This window comes from Amblyomma americanum, chromosome 9, assembly GCF_052857255.1.
Source record: "Amblyomma americanum isolate KBUSLIRL-KWMA chromosome 9, ASM5285725v1, whole genome shotgun sequence".
NCBI lineage: Eukaryota > Metazoa > Arthropoda > Arachnida > Ixodida > Ixodidae > Amblyomma > Amblyomma americanum.
Window position 1 is genome coordinate 15,527,517 of NC_135505.1, and position 8,347 is coordinate 15,535,863.

At 45.6% G+C, this 8,347-nt stretch overlaps 1 pseudogene; it reads right to left on the reverse strand.

The window, feature by feature from the left end:
- Window positions 1–122, reverse strand: part of LOC144105180 (uncharacterized) — a 26,630-nt pseudogene extending 26,508 nt beyond the window's left edge.
- Window positions 123–8,347: the final 8,225 nt, after the last annotated feature.

Genomic DNA, 8,347 nt, shown 5'->3' on the forward strand with positions numbered 1-8,347 from the left:
ATGCAACAGTGAGTGTTCCGTGCAAGTTCACTACATGGATATGTGGTCTTCAGTTAACTGGACACTCACACTGACTGCACTCTGTAGAGCGCTGCTGACTGATGTGTCACTATGACGGGCATCCTGCAAACTTAGTTGTAATACACACAGTCGAATTTAAAGTTGACAGTACATCAATCGATGCAGGCAGTCCAAGAAAGGATGACTATTTTGTAGCCTGGGGCAGTCCTGGTAGAAACTCCACTCAGCATAAACTGTAGCAGGAATAGGCTTTATGCATACTCAGATCTTCATTCTGCAGGGTACTGCCGGCTGAGACAGTTTCAGTGCCAGATGTGCCCTGCTGAAAATAGGGTGGGCTTGAACGGAAACTAATTCTGTTTAAAGCAGTTGGAAAAGTCTGCATAGTGGCTTGACAGCAGGTAACCTTCAGCAAGGCAAAAACAGGTTTTATTGACTGTCCACTCACAAGTGTTTCTTGAGGGGCAGTGCAACCATACGAAGCACTGTCTGTGCAGCAGCCAACCTGTTAAAGGAGAGGGGGAAGCATGGCTTAATTCTGTGTGGGGTCATTGGCTGTACACTGGAGGACTTTGAACGTGTACACTGGAGGACTTTGAACGTGGGCATTAACTCAGAGCTTTTTCATTTTTCTAGACAGAGACGAACGTCGCAGAATTCATTTGAGAAGCAACCTGTAAGAAAAATATAAATGAATTTTAACTTACAGCCTAGAGAATTCATGTGAGACACTGTGTTCACTTACTGCTTTCTCAAGTGCAGAAAAGCTGTCTGGAGAAGCATTAATGTCAGTAATAGCCCGTAATTTAAAAAAAGCAATGAATCAGCTCCTTAGACTTGTAGTGTGCAACATCGTCTGCAAGCACACTTTATTTATTTATTTATTTATTTCAATACCTTCAAGGCCCTTGGAGGCATTACGGAAGAGAGTGGAATGCATGAAAAATATCTATATGTATATATTTATAACACAGGGATTGCGGCAATACAGAGACAAAAAAAAAATAGGAACAACAATAACGCGGTAAAATGCCGATTACTGTGAGTAAACAAATTCTTCGAAAGCAGATTTACACAAAACAGTCGGTAATTGTGGCAACTGAGGTGGGCAGGTGGTTCCATTCATTGCTTGTCATAGGAATAAATGAGGGGAATTATGCGTTCATGCGACAAGAGGGGATGCCAACTTTATGAGGGTGATCTCTATGGGAAGAAATGTATTCAGGGTCAGAGAGAAGCGCTTCATTAAGAAGGCGATTGTGATGGTAAATTTTGCGAAAGAGAGACAAACGCGACACTTTTCTTCGTAAGGAAAGAAGTGGAAGGTTCAATGTGGCTTTCATGTTTGATACACTAGATAAACGAGAGTAGTTGTGAAGTATGAATCTTGCACAGCGATTTTGCACAGACTCCAACGTTTGAGTGCGACATTCGAGACCAGGATCCCGCACCGAGCATGCATATTCCAGGTTTGGGCGTACGAGTGATTTATAGAGTCTCAGAGAGTTTCAGAGAGGACGGTGCCATAGTAAAATTTCGCTTTAAACATTCAAGCATGCAATCGGCATTGCTGCAAATGAAGTTAATATGTGTTTACCAGGACAGATTGTTGGTTATGTAAATACCTAGGTATTTGTAGGACGTTACGTGTTCTAGGGAAAGGCTATCGATCTGGTAGTCAAAAAGGTCAATGGAAACAGGAGGCGGGTTCAGGGAAATTCGCCTTGCTTTGCACTTATTAGGGTTAAGCGCATGTTCCAGGTGTTACACCAGTCGGATATGTTGTTAATGTCGGATTGAAGTTGGGCAGAGTCAGAGGTAGAAGAAATAGTTCTGTAAATTACGCAGTCATCGGTGAACAATCTAACAGAAGAGTTAATGTGGTCAGGCAAGTCATTAATGTAGATAAGGAAAAGTTTCAGCCCTCATAGCCTGAGTCGCTTGAAGACGTTAAACCCCAAAAAAGTAAACAGAATCATATGGCAAAGTTCATAAAGACTTTACTAAACAAATTCTTACAATTTGGGAAACTGCTCAAGTTTTGTGTGTACTTTTTTTTAGACTGCAAACACATGAAAGATCTGCCAGATACAATTTTATTTTACGTGCACATGCCTTGCGTTTGATAGGTGGGGATAGGCTTTCGGCCCGTATTAGGCGCCTGGAACCGGTGGTGACCTAAAAAAAAAGATAGGAACATCATTTCAGACCGCTGTTAAGAATGTACATTCGTATTCAAACTCCATGCGCAAATTCTCTTCTGCAAGGAAAGCAAGCCACAACAACGAAGGTGCAACTACAGTATGCTCTTTGTCATGCCTTTGATACGTTCCAATTCCACATCTTCATTTAAATAACAGCGCCGTGTTACGTTTCGTGCATCCATTGCAAGGTCTAATCCAAAGCGCCTGACATGCTGCATATATATACTTAACTGTCTTCGAAAACAGTAAGACAGTCACGACTAGTTACAAATGCGGCAGACATGAAATGGGGCAGTGTTTTCATTATCTCCTAAAGTATAAGAGAAGAAATAAAACGCGACTACTCGCCTTTCGCTGGAATCGGTGTTTCAGCATCAGCAGCGTATTTTGATCTGTGCACTTTCCACCAAAGAAATGTACCGAGCATACACGTTGGCACAAAATCTTTTTGATTCACGAGTTCTGTCCACCGCGGCAACTCAAGTCGGCAGAGTGACTGGCTTTTCTAGCACCATCTCCTATTCGTCCTTCGAGAGATCTGCTGTGTCGCCTGATCCTCACAGCTGTTTTCCCCTTATGCATAGTTTCTGAGACCTTCTTTACTTCCTCTTCTGGTTAATGTGTCGAGATGTCCCATTACGGTGCTCTACTGGCTCTCTAATTAACGTTAAGATTACTGTGACTACTCTATAGATTTGTCTAGAATTTTTCGGCTACTTTAACTATCTTATCCTTGTTGCTAATGGCATTTTCCTGTTTGTCTCCTAGCGCATACTTCTGGTTTTTACCTAGGCCTGCTTTTAGGCTACCTCCATTCTTTCGAGCATGCTCGATTTTCTCCATATTAAAATTCCTTATGTCGACTACCTCGCGCTTCTTTATTAACTTTGATAGCTCTGCCAGTTTTATTCTGTCTTATGCCTGTCACTTATGCCTGATCTATAAAAATCACATAATTCCTTCAGTTGAGACGGTGAAATGTCTAGGACTAATATGCGACACTACTATATCCTGGTGGGCACACATCGAGAAAGTGTCTGCAAAAGGAGTTCGGGCCGTTGGTATTCTGCGTAGGCTTTTCAGCGCTAGGCGAAGCATGAGAAGGCACACACTTCCGCTGATTTCTAAACTGTACGTTCACCCAATTTTAGAGTTTAGCGGTGTTGTATTCTCAGGAGCTCTTGTCTATAAACGTCGCCCATTTGTGCTGTTGGAGAGTCAGGCATCGCGCCTCTGTCTGGGGCTTTCAAAATATGCCGGCAATGCTGTTCTGCACCTTGAGGCGGAGATCCGATGTTTATCAGCAAGGTTTTGCCTTATAATATATCAACCATTTTTAAAATTATGTGATTCACTTCTTCATACCTCAAGCATAATATTTCTTTGTCAACCTGCCGCCTTTTTTAGTGCCGTATGGTCACGTCTGCATACTCTGCAGATATGTTTCGGGCAGTCTCTCCTTGGTCCTTTAAACAATCATTTCTCAGATGTCCGCCCAATATATAAGATCTCTCCTTCTTTCTGTCCAGATTGCATTCACTGACATTTTACCATCGAATGCAAAGCTTCACCCCTTTGAAATCAGCGAATACAGGTGCAGATACTCCTCATAGGAGGTTCTGCAGCCAATAGCGGCATTTATATATGAACCCGACAGGGCTGGGTTGAGCGAGTTATCGGGTCGAAAACCGGCTACTGGGTCCATGTGAACGTGGGCCCGGATCATGTACACCCGCACTGGTCGAGTTGGGTTTACGTTGCTCAGCCCGAACCCCGACTCGACCCGACACTATCTTGTTCATGTAAACCTATTGCCATGACGTAGCGGCTCAGCATTTTTCACAGAGGCACCTGCGATTTCACGCGTTACTCGCGGACGTATATCTACGGCAGTGCCACAGCCCACATCAAGGGGAGAAAGGACCTCCTCCTACCTTTTCCTGCTTAGGCTCTGCTGCACTGCAACTACGACGTCAAGAGACTCGGTCGAAGCCAATTATGGCGTTCGTCTATGGCTCCAAACTAGTGAAACCAGAATATGTCGGATCTGCAACCAAAGGTCGGTTCGGTTGAATCTTTGGTCAAGTGTCATTTCTCTTCAATTCTCCTCTCTACCAGGCAGATCTCTGCCAAAATTTTCACGTTATCAGTGCAGGTGGTGTTCTCTGTACGCGGGTAAGGGTGGGTGACCCCTGTCTGCAGCAAGGAGCTCGCGGGTTTCCGAGCTCCCTACTCCAGAATAGACATCTCCGTGGTGTAAGCAACGTGCTGTCAAAGGGGCACGGCTTGGCTGCAAAATTTATCGAGATTTGCTTCTGGACTGGTTTTTTATCTGTCAAGCTTTCGAAGCCAAATTTAGAGCCGCCTCGGTATGCGCCACACCTAGTCGCACCTCCTGCACAACGCTGCCAAAAGTCGCATATTTCAATCAGAAAAACGCTCTAAGGGGCGCTAAATAAATACAGAGCGATACAAAAAAAAAACAGCGAAGCAGGCCGCATAATACGACTTTCCCGGAAACCTGAGTAGGATAGAAATTTCGCTTGCAAACCCGTGACATAATGACAATTGGTCGAAGACAATGGTTGGATGGTCTTCTTGGAGATGTGCTGCCGTTTTTATGCACAGAAAGAGCACACCCGGGCGGCGTGGTTAGCGCTCATGTTTGCTTCTATGCAAATTGTATTTTTTGTCATTTTTAAAAATGAGCCACTAATAACAACTTTGTCCAAAAGTAGAAATGGAGTCGCTTGAGCAATTACGAACTTTCTGCTCAAGGTCGCCAGGAATAACAACAGGACGATCTCAGTGCTTGCGCGAACGGCCCGTCTCACCCTTAAACCCAATTTTGATTTGGTTCGTTGGGAAAATAAAGTAGGGAATAAGGCATAAAATGAGGTGCTGCAGCCGTAATTTAGTTGAATACTGTCGGGAGGTGATGACAATGAAGAGAAAAAAACTGGCAGTAGCTTAGCTCCGTTATGCCAGGATATACGTAGCGAGAGGTACGTTTCCCTAACTGAGCTTGTTGTGGTCGCTGTATGTTTAGCAATGTGAGACATTGGGTATACACATCTTTTATTCATTTTGCTTGAGAGAGACAAAGACTACCCGATGATATGCGAAGTAGCATGCAGTGGTCTCAATTTTGTCGATACAGTATTTCGGTTTGGTAGAGCCTCTTTTGTATACAAGCTCTATAGTACTTCTCTATTGTTTAGTCTGGACGTGACGGTCCGAAGCTAAATTAAAGTCAAACTTTTCTTTCGTACACTAAGAGAGTCCTATTTCCTGATGAAATCACCCAAAGTCACGCATGACTGTGAAACCGTGCCGTAGGCTCGTATATCAATTGTCTGCTTGACAGTTGTTCCCGGTGCCATGTAGACACCTTGGCTGATAATGCTCCTTCAAAGAAGCCGAACACTGCAAGCTTCACCATTATTCACCGCGATCGAAGGGAGATGTCTGACAGCGGTGATACCTTGTTTCACGTACACAGACTCTAGCGTTCTTATTTGTTCAAGCCAACTGCCAGGCGACAACCTCATGATCGGAAGAGTTAATCTTCTCTTGTCAATACCACGGTTTAGTAGCGGCTGGATTCTCCTTCTCTGCATGCATGTCAAACGCTGTGATGCACACGCCCACCACATCTCCGCCTTTTATACGCAATCGTGCGTATGCGACGCGGGGTTCGGGTGATAGAACGGCGTGCGGCGAGGCGGCGACGAAGAACGCGGCGCAGCTGTGGGGTCGCTCTGGTTACCATGGTATCGGCGCATGCGCACAACTGCTCATCCGCGTCACGTCACGCTCGGCATTGAGTGTGGAGCGGGCGCGTGGCCGCGGGGACGGCGAACCGCACGCCGAACTTTGCTCCTCTTCGGTTGCCATCCTGACGGCGCATGCGCACAACTGGCCTCTCCCATGTACCGCGAAATGCTCGAATGGTAGCCCAGTGTAGCTCTCGCTACAAAAACAAACGAGCACATCAACGTGGAACTGAAACAAACTCGTTATCGGGCTGACTTGCGCCCATAAATAAACTGAAGAATTCGGCGACCGCTATAGCAACAAACATGCTCGGCGGTCATCGAAAAGGATCAGACATAAGGCGCTAAAAGCAACTGCAATAACCGAAAACAACGCCGAAATAGTTGCGCCTGGCTGCAATCCTTCCAGATAATGCTAATCGCATGTCACGTAATAAAGTGATATTACCCGCGTGCCAACCGTTTTGAATTAGAAGAAACAGTACAATAGGGCTGCTGCATTATTTCTAACACCTCAGCGGTGGCTAAGGGGTTAAGCATCCGCCTCGCATGCGGGAGGTGCGGTTTGCGATCCCCAGTGCCGCAGGGTACCCACCTTTGATACAATGGGTACAAGTTTTCTCCTGGCCTGGTGCTCGGCTAGTAAGGGTTGATATGCTTGGAAAATGGGTCCTTGACCCCACCTGGAGAAACCGAAAAATACCTTGTGACATGGGGCTGTTTGCCCATAGACTCCCTTGCGCCATAAAAATATATAATCATCATCATCATCACTTCTTTCAGAGAAGCATCGCCCGGATGCTTGAACGAAAAGTCGACAACCGTAAGCACAATGAAAAATAAACACTGGGAGCGCAAACAATGAGAGCCCAAAAAGCTTTCCACTTAGGCCGTATCGTCGAATCGGTGTCCACACTTATACACAGTCACCAGGCTAGTACTCCATGTGGCGACGGCGGAATACGCGGATAGTGAATAGCCGGCGGAATACGCTCTGTCCTCAAGAGAGACAACACGGTAGCTTCGTCACGGAATAAACACGTGAAGTGCTGAGGGGAGGTGTGCCCAAGTTGTGACAAAAGATGACTCACACTTATCTGTTCTCACTAGGGAAAACCAGCGCTGCTTTTAACTACAGCCGCCTGTATACCCCACCCTACCATTGTAGATGCATTTTCCCAGAAAAGTTTCGAGGGAGCTTAGGGGACCCAAACCTGAAAACGTACTTTGCCTTGCCGCCGCTGAGTGGTAGATTACTAGAAAAAGGTCCATTCTCTCACCACCAACCCTTGAGGGGGTTGATTCTTTTGTGCCTAGGTACATCTTTGGCAGCATATACACAAAAAGTTCTCAGCTCTACTTTTTGTTCGCGGAAGAACTAGTACATTCGTGTCGCTTTAGAATTTACACACCTGGAGGGAAAATAGAAGTTACCTCCTTTTTGTGGTATACTTAAGCGCAGCCATCTATCGAGAGCAACAGTTCAAATCTCAGTTGCCTTCTAGCTGGTTAGCACTTTCTCAATGTCACGCGACATGGTTTCTGACTTCGATGGCCGGGAAGCAGCGCATGCCTCCGCCACAAGGCTGTTCGTGAATGATCGGCTTTTTGTCGGCATGGCCCGTGAGCGATTCTGCTATCTTCAGGGCATGTCTGACTTGCAATGCAAGTTTGGCTTGCATCATGTCTGTTGGAAATATGCTCCTCGAGCAGAGAAAGCACTTCTTCCATTTGATTCCGCACATTCTAAGATTATGAAAAGAGCAATTGCAAACAAGTGCCTAGAATCAACTTTTACCAAATCGTGTCAGCATGAAATGTATTCCAGCTTTAATAATCAGATCACCAGGCAAATTTCAGCCGGATTCCCCTGCTCGCTCACCACAGCGGTAGCCAAGAGCCTTCTCCAGAAGATAAAGAAAGGCAAGCGCATCTGTGACCTTCAGCGCTTGCAGAGTACAAAGCCGACGGGGGTGCCATACATGCACAAAGTCGCCCACAATTAAAAAAAAGTGGCAAATAGGCATGCTGTTACATTGTGTTACAATGTTTTCGGCCCCAAAAAAGCTGGTTGGGTTATGCCCAAGGATCTCCGAGGAAGGAGCCCCACAAAGCATATGCACAAAAAACATGCTATTCAGTTCGTGAAATGTGCCACGAGCGTGGTCTATAAAATCCCGATCAAGTGTGGATACGTGCATGTCGGCCAAACTGGACGCTGCATCAATGAACGCGCAGGGGAGCATACCCTGTCTATACCAAAAAAAAAGGGGGCGAACTTGCCCGCTCATTGCATTTCATGTCTGGGTTGTGAGAAGACATCAAGATTCTAGGCAAGAGTAAAAA